The following is a 14695-nucleotide window of genomic DNA, read 5'->3' as shown; positions in this document are numbered from 1 at the left end:
GACCCCACGTGTGGGACTCCACTGGTTTTGTTGTTGTTGTTGTAGTTAGTTTCAGTAAATCCATCCCATGCTCTAGTTTTAAATATATTTGCCACAGGGTGCTTGAGCTAAAAGCACTAGCAGTTGAGCTTTGAGAATTTAATCTAGGCCACAGCCCACATAAGCAGAAATAGAACTGATGTTCGTTTTAAACATAAGTACATATGCTCCTTTGAGGAAAAGGGAGAAAAAGAGATTTTAGAAAATTAACCTCTAATGAAAAGGAAGGAAAAGTCTGTCTTACATTTCTGGCATTATTACCCCAATATAAGCAGCACAAACATTCTCAAGAGATTCATTTCTTTCAAATGTCATACAAATATTTCTCGAAAAGTTTCATATGGTCTGCTTGCAGCGAGATAGCAACCGATAGACTCCCATCATTGGTAGGACTTGGCAATATAAAGCTTAACCCTTCATAAGCAATCCAGGTCCCATAAATATCGGTCTACCCCAGCCAAAATCTGCATCGTGTATAGGCAGCCTAACCCAACTAGTGATCCCAAGATTTGGGCATCTAAAAGTATGTGCTCCGCGAACAAGAGCCTTTAGGTCGGGCTGTAATTCCAAGTAATCGAGGGCTGATCTTAAGTAGTCGTTGTCCATCCGAGCCAATGCATCATGAATTTTACTTGCAGCATACCAAATCGGCTTGGATTTTAGATCACCAGCCACTGCAATTGGAGTAGCAGTAAATATCACATTACCAAAGTAGCCTGGTGGAAGAGTAGGCCTGAGCCTAGAACGTCCATCGGTTGCTATATACAACTTGCTTCCTTGATCTTCTTCAAGTCCTCGTGCCATACAAGTAGAGCGCCATACATGTCCTGCTAACATTTCATAGGAGCTGTAGTTTACGGTATTTCCATCTTCCTTAGACTTGGCTTTCAAGGCATTGATTTGATCACGGGTTAACTTGAAGATGGAAACAGCAGTCTCAGGAACTGCTTCAGTTTTGGCAATGTTCTTGAAAGTTGGAGGTGGCTGGTATTCAACGTGTGGGAACTGAGGCAAGGGTGGATCACGAGCACGGAGAAGTGTTCGGTCTATGAAAGGTGGAATTGTGAGGTCCAAACCACGAGCCATGTCCGACCATGTGTTGATGAAGTGAAGACCAGAAAAACCATCAGCAGCATGATGTTGCATTCCTACACCGAGAGAAACTCCTCCACATTTGAAATGAGTGATCTGCTCAACAGTTGAAGTGAGAATTATGGTGAGCACAAGCAGAGCACATCGAAATCGTGCAATATCAGTTATGAGCTAGAAAAAGCATTCAAGTCAAAAGATTGAGGGGGAAACTATAAGAAATAGACCTTCCACGAACCACCTGAATAGATTGGAATGGATATAGAGAATTCATATAGTAACTAACTTTACCTTATTGGGAATGAGGTATAATAATTTGATCAATTCAATCAAGGGGTATTTGGTTCTTAGGCGTGCTTATATTTTTATCAGGACTGGAGCGGGCTATTAATACTGACAATATATTATAGGTAAGACGGCATACAATAGAACATTGTGGTCCGGCCCCTCCCCCGACCCCGCACATAGCGGAAGTCTAGTGCACTGGGGCTGCCCAATTATGAGAAATTTTATAGCAGTAATCTTCAAAGAAAGTAAGAAGGGCTGGAATAAAAGTTACTATTATTAATATTGTATAAATGACAAAAATTTCATTTCCTTAAATATATGAAGTTATTCATAATTGTGATCTAAAAACTATTTGTACGAGGAATAACTATTACCAACCAGAAGTTGGCATAAAGAAACAAAGAGAAACCTCAAAAAATTAAGCAATAACTCAACCACTTTTATTCCAAGGTAAATGCTGCCTATCTTCTGTATATGTTTAATGATGTCAACTAAGTAATACTCCCTCCGGTTCACAATAAGTGTCCAATTTGCTTTTAGCACGCCCATTAAGAAAATACTAAATTCCATACAAAAATACCTACTATGACTAAACTACCCCTAATTAAACATTTAATATGAGGAGTAAGAAACTTTTTAGGGATATGCACATAGGGGTTATTTTGTAAAAACAAATTGAAATCTTTCTTGATTACATAACTGTACACTTATTTTGAACCAAAATGAAAAAGCAAATAGGACACTTATTGTGAACCGGAGGGAGTAAAGAACAAAGAGTTGAATCTCTTTATACTGCTCGAGTTATAGTAGTAGTAAACTAGTAATAAGGCAGGACCACTAATGGTTTCCCAAAACATAAGGAAACTTTACTCATTAATTCGCCATCAATACCCTCTCTCTCTTATTTTATAAAACAAAGCTCAACAGAAATGCACTGCGTACAATAGATCCTAGTGGTCGGTCCTTCCCCGAACCCCGGGCATAGCGGGAGCTTAGTGCACCGGGATGCCCTCAAAGCTCTACAAAATTAATTTGATTTCTGCATCATAAATGATGCAATAATTTACTGGATAGGCTAGCAGTTGAAAAAAATAAAAATAAAAATACAAATGAATTTTAGTAATAGATTACGAGATTGCGACATGCTTCCACAGCAAGTTTTGAATGTTATGACTATTCTTTTTTTAAGAAAAGCGTGCAGCCTGGATTTTCTGCAAACATTATAAACAAAAGGGAAACAGGATATTTGGCAAATCTTCTATTATACGCGTGGTTTTATGCGTTTAATAACCTTTTACCCAATTCATTATTTTAGTAAATTTTCTCGTGTGGAACATAACTATGTTGTAGCCTTGTGAAAACGTAAAAGATAAACGATATATTACAACCGAACAAACTAATAATTTTTGGATTTAAATTATTTACGCTAGCATTATAAAAGAATCACAATTTTAGTAGAATTTTAACCTATAGAAGGTTATTTACTGCCTTTTTTATGTTAATACTAAAGGAATATTATTTATTCTAGGAAATCGAAGTGAATTATTACAGTATGCTTTTGTAAAGTCAAACGATTTATCTCAAGAACTACAAATCATGCTTAAATGAAATTTCTATACACGACGTATATCTCGTATATTTAACTTGTTGTAGACAGTGGGTGAGCGTAATTTTACATTTTTGGTAACCAATGATGGTTTAAAAACCTGTACATTACCAATGCAGAACTAAAAACCTTCTTTTTAATGGTCACAATATTTGATTTTTTCTGATATGAATTAACTTCTTTTTTCAAAGTTGTCCTTCGAGTCAGAGGCAGATTCAGAATTTATACTTTATGGGTTCATCTTTTAAGATTTTTATCATAAACCCATTATATTTTTAAAATTATGGGTTCATATCTACTATTTTTGCGATTTTAATAAATTTTTACATATAAATTTTACTCTGTGTCGAAAGTTATGGGTTCATATCTACTATTTTTGTAATTTTAATAAATTTTTACTTTGAGTCAAAAGTTATGTGTTCAATTGAACCCCTCATTAATACACTAGATACGCCCATGCTTGGAGTAAAGAGTCTGGGAGTGTTTGTTATATTTTCAATAAACAAATAAAGGTTAATATGGTCAATTTTATTATTAATTAATGTTAAAGGTAAACTTATTACTAACATATATATATATATATATATATATATATATATATATATATATATATATATATATGAAAACAGCAAAAAAAATTCAATTAAAATGGACAGGATAAAGTGCTTTCTTTTTGTCAATAAATATACATCGTACCAAAACCATACCTGCAAAACTAGGAGAGCATAAGAATGGATTCCCTGAGAATAATCAACGGCAGGAATAAGACGCCGGAGCTCCAAAGTAGGCGCAAAATCACCAAAATCATCAACCATTCCGTCACTCTCTGCTTCAACAAACAAAACCCCTTGTCCTCTGCATTCAATTTCAATACGCCAATCTTCATCCCTTTTTAATCTTCCAGCCATTGGATAAAACGGCACTAACGCTCTACTCAACGCCTCCTTAAGCACATTCGAATCAAAGAAATTTGAAGCACTTGATAATGGCCTGTAGAAATATACACTTGGGGTGTGGAAATTTGGGACAACTAAATCCACGTTTGAGTTCCATAGGTTTGTCTGTGGTGTGTCTGCTGCTGGTTTCACCATTGTTGATTCTTTCACCTCGACTTTCATCATTCTTGTTTTCTGCTTAAAATTTTAAGACAAAGCAGAATAGTTACTATAAAGAATACTTATATATAAGAGCTTAGAAGTCTATTTGGGAATTTTATTTTAAAGGTGTTTGGTTCTTTGAATGTGATCAACTACACCTATTTTCCAAATTGAACAAAATGTTTAAACTACAAACAACAACAACAAACTCCGTATAATGGTGTTTGGGAAGGATAGTGTACACAACCGTCAGAAACCAATAACTTTTACATAAACATTGTATTTCTATTAACATTACACTAAATATTTATAAATATCTAATTATGAACCCATATGTTATTATATATTAATTTGAGATTACAGTAGGAACCCAAAAATTTTAAAAAATAGATCCACCTCCAGCAGACGTTACCGCTGCTATGAGGGTAGAGAGGTTGTTTCTGATAAAAATCAGACGCAAGAAAAAGAAGAAAAAAAAACAGTAACAACCAGCAATAATGACAGCAAGATAATAAGAAAATATATACTAATAAAGATTACCAATAACAGAATACAAGGCTGACTACTAATACTACTGGTAGGAGGATGAAAAAAATGTTTAAAATAAGTATTTATTTATGTTGTTAGAGTTCTTGACTTTATAAGAGGAAAAAAGAGTGTACTTGTAAACTACTACGTTTGATGAAAGAGGCTTAATTAATTAGGGAAGGGGACATAGTGAAGAAATTATCTGTGAGAATAAAAAAGTGGGTAGGAAAAGAGAGGAGGTAGGGGAGAGGAGGTAGTGATTAGAAAAGTTTCTTAAATTTTGTGGGGAGTTAGGAAAATGGAGACTTCACCTACCCCACGCCGTTGAAGATGACAACTAGTCTATTAGACTGGTCCCACTTTCCTAATCATGGTTGTTTTAGAGAGCAAAGAAATTAAACATAACATGATTAGAGGTTTTAAATCCTAGTCGCGAAAATTAAAAATTTATAAAAAAAAATATTTTACTTTTTCTTTTTTTAATCTTTTGGGAAATTTTCGGACCTAGCGAGAAGGCTCTAAACCTTCACGCAAATAAGCGCGAGAAAAGCGGAGTACAAAGCTACCGCTTCCCCCAATCAACTAAAATATAAAAGTAGCGACCTACTTTGATTCAAGAGAAAGGTGAAGGATTTGGCCACTAGCAAAAGCTTTCTATCATAATTGTAAACATTCCAAACCTTAACTACTTAAGTACCAAAGGTTGCTTACTGTTGGTTTCATAATGGGGCTGTTCATATAAGTTATCAGCGCTCGGCGTTGTCCTAGATCAAACGTGTGGGCCTATTTAGTGTGAATTTGGATTAATCGAGCTAGTATGTCTTTAGATAGTAAAACTAAAAAAGAGACGATAATATCATTCACAAACCAAGTTTCACTCTCTCTGCTTTCATATAACAAAGTTTGATTAAGCACAAATTTTCAAAAGAAAATTAAGTTTTAATATAGTACGAGTTAAAAAAATATGTTCAACGTATCTAAAATCACAATTTTATACTAGTAGTTTTAATATATTACTATATCATTTCTATTTTTTTAAAAGTCATTAACAGTAAAATAAAGTATCAGAATTAACAAGTTATCAAATCTAAAAATATGCCAACTCTGTATAACCAACGAACTGTAGAATGAATATAATATATAATCAAAATCATCTACCCAACTATGAGAATTACGTCTTAAACGAGTTATCATTTATCTTTAAAAAACTAATTGTTTTCCCAAATATTAGTTTAAAAATAGCCATAGGTGTTTTGTACGGTCATGATCCGCAATGTGATAAGGATCTAAACATATATGGTCTAGTTAAGTTTGACAAGTTAAATCATGAATAAAAATTTTAAAAAAAATTACGAAGATATTCTAACCAAAAGAAAGTATGAAGATATCCGGTTTAGATCCCAGTTAGAGGTAATTTAATGCACGAAGTATTTCATATTTATATAAAATGGGAGGAATGATCACACTCAAAAGAATATAAAGTAAGCAGTCTATCTTGATGCAAAATAAAAACAATAATAACAATATTGTCAATGTATTCCTACAAGTAAGGTGTGAGGAGAATAGTGTTTACGCAAAACTTCTCTTATACGTGCAGGTAAAGAGATTGTTTCTAAAAATTCCTCGGCTTAACATCAGATACTCGTGACTTTTAAATTATACGAAAATTATTTTATCCTTAATATAAGATGATCCATAAAGATGGCCAAAAAACATAGGGGTTTATTATATGCAAAAGTATATCTTGGGAGGTATGAGTGAATTGGTACTTGGGATAAAGGGAAAGGAGTTCACCTACCGCGCTCGCGTGCTGTTGAAGACTACGACTATTAAGTGTTGGGTTTTTTTTATGTATTTAATTAATATATTAAATACTTAAAAGAGAGTGAATGGGAAATGGAGGGAAATGAAATTTTGAGTGAAATTTTAACTTTTCCCCCTTTGGCAAATGGACATTGTCCCATATTGGAAGAGGAAGAGGTTTTTTATGGGTATATAAGCAATTGCTTTTCTTCTAGCTCTTAAAGAGTTGAGAAGAAGGCAAGCCCCGCGCCGTCGTCGCTCGCTCGGCTTCGGCTACGGCTTCGGCTTCGGCTTCGGTCAAATGATCGTTTGATTGATTATTAAATATTTGCTTTAATAACAGAATATTAATATTAAATCCAATCCGTTTTTCTGTTTTAGTAGCAGAAAAGTAACTACCCTCTTCAATATTTCCTCTTTATTTTCCCTCTTTATTGTTGAGTAAATGGCCATTTATGTAATGGCATTTATGCTGTGGCCGTTTTGCATAAACAGTCATTCTGAATAGTTGCACCTCTTCAGATTTCAGCCCAACTTTGGCTATAAATACAACACTATTCTGCTCAGAATTCCACTACGATTTTCTGAGTTTTCTCTCCTTCTTCTGCATACTTTTAGCATCAAACAAAGCAACAGTAAGTGTGATTTGCTACCGAACTTTGTGTTCGCTGAAACACTGGGGTTTGAAGTACCACTACACCAGTGTGTAATTCGTTCTATCCTGGGAGGAAATAATCCATAACCTTGGGTATTAGGAGGGGATTAAATTCCTTAAGGAAACACTGTGAATTCAGTGGGCTCGAATTGGTTTTCTGTCATTTCTGTTTATGTTCATTTCTGTTTGTATTCATTTATATTTCCAGAATTATTTTACAAATACAGTATACTAACAAGCTTAAGGAATTTAATATATTTTCTGTATTTGTACTCACTGCTTCTGGAGAGTAAAACCTTTGTGGTTTTGTACTCTATTGGAGATTAAAATCTACGTTATTTTAACGTTTGTATCATTCTTTTACAGAAATGACTAATGATAATGTGAACCAAGTTGTACCAACGGTGACTGCCAATGCCTCAACGAGCCGAACAACACCGGCAGCATTGGCACCGGCGGGGAAACCTGGAAAATTTTTCGGGATTGATTTCAAGCGCTGGCAGCAAAAGATATTCTTCTATTTGACTAGTCTAAGTCTCCAGAAGTTCATCAAGGAAGATGTTCCTGTGCTGCTCGATGAAACTCCAGAAACTGAATGCTTTCTCGTGATTGAGGCGTGGAAGCATTTAGATTTTTTGTGCAAGAATTATATTCTAAGCGGGCTAGAGGATGCTTTGTATAACGTCTACAGTGGCGTGGAAACGTCAAAAGCATTGTGGACTGCGCTTGAAAAGAAATACAAAACCGAAGATGCCGGATTGAAAAAGTTTGTTGCTGCAAAGTTTTTGGACTACAAAATGGTAGATAGCAAGTGTGTTATTACCCAAGTCCAGGAATTGCAAGTGATTATTCACGATCTCCTTGCTGAAGGTATAAATCAAATTAATATTGATGTTGAAAGTAGTAATCTTAGTATTTTTACTAACAAAAATTTCATTGAAGGTCTTGTCATCAATGAAGCATTCCAAGTAGCAGCGATGATTGAGAAGTTGCCTCCTTTGTGGAAGGACTTCAAAAACTACTTGAAACACAAACGCAAGGAGATGTCCCTTGAAGATCTCATTGTTCGGTTGAGAATCGAAGAGGACAACAAAGCTGCTGAAAAGAGAGGCCGTGGGAACTCAACAATAATGGGAGCAAATATTGTTGAAGAAAACAAAAAGTGGAAGAAGGCTTCTGGACCGAAATACAACCCAAGCAAGAAGTGGTTCAGTGGAAACTGCTACAAATGTGGAAAAAACCGGACACAGAGTGTCGTGCTCCGAAGAAAGACAAGAAGAAGGGTCAAGCAAACATGGTTGAAAAGCATGATGATGTTGATGACTTATGTGCCATGCTTTCCGAATGCAACTTGGTGGGCAATCCTAAAGAGTGGTGGATTGATTCTGGGGCCACTCGCCATGTTTGTGCTGTTAGAGAAGATTTTGCTACTTATGCTCCTATTGGACCCGATGAGACGATTTCTATGGGAAATGCTTCAAAGGCGAAGATTGAAGGATGTGGGAAGATATTTCTCAAAATGACTTCCGGCAAAGTGGTGACTTTGAACAACGTCCTTCATGTTCCCGAGATTAGGAAGAATTTAGTCTCTACTGGACTTCTTGTTAAGAATGGTTTTAAATGTGTTTTTGTTTCCGATAAGGTTGTAATAAGTAAGAATGAAATGTTTGTAGGAAAAGGTTACCTCACTGAGGGCCTTTTCAAGCTGAATGTAATGGTTGTTGAAAATAATAATAAAATTTCAGCTTCGTCTTACTTACTTGAGTCAAATGAATTATGGCATATACGTTTGGGTCATGTCAATTATAAAACCTTACGGAAAATGATTAATTTGGAAGTATTGCCCAAGTTTGAATGTGACAAATCAAAATGTCAAGTATGTGTGGAATCTAAGTATGTTAAACATCCTTATAAGTCAGTTGAAAGGAATTCAAATCCTTTAGTCTTAATTCACACAGATATTTGTGATATGAAGTCAATACCATCTCGCGGTGGAAGGAAGTATTTCATAACTTTTATTAACGATAGTGCTAGATATTGCTATGTTACTTACTTAATAGTAAAGATGAAGCAATAGACGCATTCAAGCAATACAAAAATGAAGTTGAAACGCAACTTAACAAGAAAATCAAAATGATAAGAAGTGATAGGGGTGGTGAATATGAATCTCCTTTTGAACAAATATGTTTAGAATATGGAATTATTCATCAAACAACGGCCCCTTACACGCCCCAATCCAATGGGATTGCAGGAAGAAAGGATCGTTCATTAAAGGAGATGATGAACGCATTATTGATAAGTTCTGGTTTCCACAGAACTTGTGGGGGAAGCCGTTCTTACGGCTAGCCGAATACTAAATCGAGTACCCCATAGCAAAACACAATCCATTCCATATGATAAATGGAAAGGAAGGAAGCCCAACTTGAATTATTTTAAAGTGTGGGGGTGTTTGACAAAAGTGCAAGTTCCTAAACCCAAAAGGGTAAAAATAGGACCGAAAACCGTTGATTGTGTTTTCATAGGATATGCGACTAATAGTAAAGCATATCGATTTCTGGTTCATAAATCAGAAAATCCCGACATTCATAATAATACGGTTATAGAATCAGATAATGCTGAGTTCTTTGAAAATATATATCCATATAAAAAGGAATGTGAGTCGATTGGTGAAGGATTTAAACGACCTCGGGAAGAAACAAAAGAAAGTACACTTAACCAGGAGGATCCAAGACGTAGTAAACGTCAAAGAACGTCTACTTCATTTGGACCAGATTTTGTGACTTTCTTATTGGAAAATGAGCCTCAAACATTTAAAGAAGCTATGTCTTCTTCGGAATCATTGTTATGGAAAGAGGCAGTCAATAGTGAAATAGAATCCATATTGAACAATCATATATGGGAATTGGTTGATCTTCTTCCTGGAAATAAACCGTTGGGTTCTAAATGGATCTTTAAGAGGAAAATGAAAGATGATGGCACTATTGACAAATATAAGGCAAGACTTGTGGTCAAAGGGTATAGACAACGAGAAGGTCTTGACTATTTTGATACATACTCTCTAGTTACAAGAATTACGTTCATACGAACGTTAGTAGCGTTAGCTGCAGTTTATGGTCTTGAAATTCATCAAATGGATGTTAAGACCGCCTTCTTAAATGGAGAGTTGGAGGAAGAAATCTACATGGAACAACCTGAAGGGTTTGTGGTTCCAGGTAAAGAAAAGAAGGTCTGTAGACTTGTTAAGTCCCTTTACGGATTAAAACAAGCACCCAAACAATGGCATGCGAAATTTGACCAAACAATGTTGTCAAATGGATTTAAGATAAATGAATGTGATAAATGTGTGTACATTAAAAATGTTCCAAATCACATAGTCATTGTTTGCTTATATATGGATGATATGCTCATAATGAGTAATGACATTGCCAACATAAATGCTACTAAGCGTATGCTAACTAGCAAGTTTGATATGAAAGACTTGGGAGTTGCTGATTTAATTCTGGGAATTAAGATACATAAGACTTCTCAAGGTTTGGCATTGTCACAATCTCATTATATTAAGACAGTACTTGAAAAATTCAAGCACTTGGACTTTAAAGTTGCAAAGACTCCAATTGACGTGAATCTTGCATTAGCAAAGAACAAAGGCCAAAGCATATCACAATTGGACTATGCTCGTGTGTTGGGTTGCTTAATGTACATCATGAATTGTACACGACCAGATATAGCTTGTGCTATAAGTAAATTGAGTCGATATACGAGCAATCCAAGTCAATCTCATTGGATGGCCATGAAACGAGTTTTGGGGTATTTAGTACATACCCAGGACTTTGCTTTGCACTACAGTAAATATCCTGCGGTCATTGAGGGATACTGTGATGCAAATTGGATCACCGGATCAACTGATTCCAAGTCCACAAGTGGATATGTATTCACTATTGGTGGAGGAGCGGTATCTTGGAAGTCGTCCAAACAAACTTGTATTGCCCGCTCTATAATGGAGGCTGAGTTCATAGACTTGGATAAAGCATGTGAAGAAGCTGAATGGCTCCGGAATTTCTTGGAAGATATTCCATTTTGGCCCAAACCGTTGGCACCAATATGCATACATTGCGATAGTCAAGCGGCAATTGGAAGGGCTGGGAGCGTTATGTATAACGGTAAATCTCGCCATATACGACGAAGACATAAAACCGTTAGACAATTACTCTCTAGAGGACTTATCACGATTGACTATGTAAAGTCAAGTGATAATGTGTCGGATCCACTTATAAAAGGCCTAACTAGAGAGGTAGTTGAGAAGTCATCAAGGGGAATGGGACTGTGGCCGAGAACAAGTCATAGTGGCGGTAACTCTACCTAGAAGACTGGAGATCCCAAGATCTAGGTTCAAGGAGATCAAACAAAGTCATTAATGACGGTTCAACATTGTCAACTAAACTTTTGGTTCATTCTCGCGATGAGACAATGTTCAGTACCAAGGATAAAGCATTAAGGCTTTTTAATGATTTTTAAATTTGATACGGGGTATATCAAATAGTTTATCTACGGAATGACACATTTAGGAATCACATATGTAAGTGTGAAGTGTTAGCCGCTTCAAGGAGAACTTTGTAAGGCCAGTTCTCTACGCACTTATGAAACCAGGTGGTGTTCATGGCTGAAACGAACACAACAATGAGAACCAAAGGCGGTTAAGGGTTGGTTGTGTGACTTGTGGTTGTCTAGGTATACACCAAAGTTCGACGGTTCAAAGATATCAAATCTACCGATTGATCGAGTATATCCGACATAAGTTCACTACGGAAAGTTCAAAGGGAAACCTACTTATCCAGATGCAATTAATTCTTGCTTGTGAATCACACAGTTTTTCATGCATACTTCCGTGATATAGCCATTCCCCATTCATATGGGGGATTGTTGGATTTTTTATGTATTTAATTAATATATTAAATACTTAAAAGAGGGTGAATGGGAAATGGAGAGAAATGAAATTTTGAGTGAAATTTTAAGTTTTTCCCTTTTGGCAAATGGACATTGTCCCATATTGGAAGAGGAAGAGATTTTTATGGGTATATAAGCAATTGCTCTTCTTCTAGCTCTTAAAGAGTTGAGAAGAAGGCAAACCTCGCGCCGTCATCGTCGTCGCTCGCTCGGCTCGGCTTCGGCTACGGCTACGGCTCGGATTCGGATTCGGATTTAGATTTGGATTTGGCAAATGATTGATTGATTGATTAACTTTTTGGACCAAATTTATTTGTTAATAGTAAAATATTAACAAAAATGTTATTAAATATTTGCTTTAATAACAGAATATTAATATTAAATATTAATATTAAATCCAATCCGTTTTTCTGTTTTGGTAACAGAAAAGTAACTACCCTCTTCAATTTTTCCTCTTTATTGTTGAGTAAATGACCATTTATGTAATGGCATTTATGCTGTGGCCGTTTTGCATAAACATTCATTCTGAAGAGTTGCACCTCTTCAGATTTCAGCCCAACTTTGGCTATAAATACAACACTATTTTGCTCAGAATTTCACTACGATTTTCTGAGTTTTCTCTCCTTCTTCTGCATACTTTTAGCATCAAACAATGCAACAGTAAGTGTGATTTGCTACCGAACTTTGTGTTCGCTGAAACACTGGGGTTTGAAGTACCACTACACCAGTGTGTAATTCGTTCTATCCTAGTAGGAAATACTCCATAACCTTGGGTACTAGGAGGGGATTAAATTCCTTAAGGAAACACTGTGAATTCAGTGGGCTCGAATTGGTTTTCTGTCATTTCTGTTTATGTTCATTTCTGTTTGTATTTATTTATATTTCCAGAATTATTTTAAAAATACAGTATACTAACATTAAGTACCACTTGACTTAGGAATTTCTTTTTATTTTAAATTGTACGAGAATGTAAAACCGTATACAATAGACCCTTATGATTCTATTTTTCTCCGGATTTCATGCATAATGTGAGCTCAATATGAGCTTAATGCACCAGGTTGTCTTTCAAATTGTACAGGAAGTATTTTAAACACTTCTTTTTTTTTTTTTTTTGTGTAATCTACAATTAAAAATAATTTGAAAATTTTCTTTTAGCACTAAATTGAGGGATCATGGTTCAATATGGCTGGTTATCTTAACTTTCATCTTATTAATGAAATTTGATTCCCCATCTTAAAATCTTCTTTCCTCCCCCCTATAAAATTTTAAAAAAAAATTACGAAATTCAGCAGAGAATGGTGAAAAGAAAACAAAAAGAAAGTAAGGTGAAAAAGAATAAATACAAAATTCATCAACTAATTATTCTGTAGTCAATAAGAAGAAGTTAAGGACGAGGCAAGGTGTCAAAAAAAAAGGGGGGGGGGTAGGGGGGGAGGGGGAAGAGAGTTGGTGAGATGGTGACCCATAATCTGTTATAACCAGGCAGGTTTCAGCATCTTACCAAAACAAGCTTTTTCTTTCCTAAATCGCTAAAGGCTAAGTAAGTGGACATGAGTGGAAGTAGAAGTTCATCAACATAATCCAATTTTAGGAAATGACAGTGTTTGTTGAAATTGAACTAGTCTTTGTGGGTCCTAATGGGGTTGGTGAACCCTCTAATCAGAGGTAGAAGCCAGGCTTTTAACCTTATGGGTTCTGAATTTTGAGATAACGACTTCAAGTATGTATGGATTAAAATCTCTTTTCAGAACACTTAAGCCAAGATAATACTAAGGGAAGAGTTCCCAAGTCGTCGTTTGTCGAAATGGCCTGAGAAGCAACGAAGTCTGTGGTCGAAGAGTCAACGAGGGCCATAGTCGAGGTGTCAACAAGTGTCGATGTCGAGTATCGTTAACAGAGCTGTAACAACTAGTTTTCAAGATAGGATAGGGTTTCTTAGGAACATGTCCCATATAAATAGAAAAAGAGACAATGATAGGGAACATGTGATATTCATTTGTAAAGGACACACTTTGACTTAAAGATTCGGCTCTCACTTGCTAAGATACAAACATCACCTTTTCACTAAGATTCTTGCTCACACTTTTTTCACTAGATCCGAGAATAACTCGAATATTCAAGGAATTGTCTATCATTCATCATTGTCAGGAAGAACGTCCAATTATTCCATCTTTTCTTGGGTAGCTCATTCCCTCTATTTACTTAAATGTCATTTATTGCTATTCATTGTTATTAAATGCAACACTTATTTATGATGTTTGGAATATTTATTACACATCATTGTTACTAACTGACCACATTTGCGTGGTATTTATTGCTTCTTGAAGAACCTCATCTAACGATACTATATTAACTAAGATTAAACTCTATACACATAAATTTAATTATTTGAATCAAGATCTATATTTTTTGGTCAAATAAAGTGTTGATGACTGAGTTCCAAATTTAATGTTTGTACATATTTCATGAATTCAAAATACCAAATACATTATTTGAGTAAAATCTACTGGGTTCGGCCAACTTGTGCCTCCGCCACTGCCTCTAATAACTGGCGCTCTTGGCCAAACCACAAAAGAAGTCTTAATCATCAAGGCAACAACTATAGTACTCTATTTTGAATTGTTTTTCAAGTTCATCATACATGTT

General features: G+C 35.5%; 1 pseudogene across 1 annotated transcript; it reads right to left on the bottom strand.

Moving 5' to 3' along the window:
* On the bottom strand, positions 224-4420 carry LOC109235619 (annotated as a pseudogene). Its single transcript, XR_002069419.1, has 2 exons — positions 3730-4420; positions 224-1227 (listed from the first exon to the last, which is right to left on the bottom strand). The product of XR_002069419.1 is annotated as a shikimate O-hydroxycinnamoyltransferase-like (transcript).

Source organism: Nicotiana attenuata, chromosome 12, assembly GCF_001879085.1.
Source record: "Nicotiana attenuata strain UT chromosome 12, NIATTr2, whole genome shotgun sequence".
Classification (NCBI taxonomy): domain Eukaryota; kingdom Viridiplantae; phylum Streptophyta; class Magnoliopsida; order Solanales; family Solanaceae; genus Nicotiana; species Nicotiana attenuata.
This window is presented reverse-complemented; position numbering and strand designations above follow the sequence as displayed.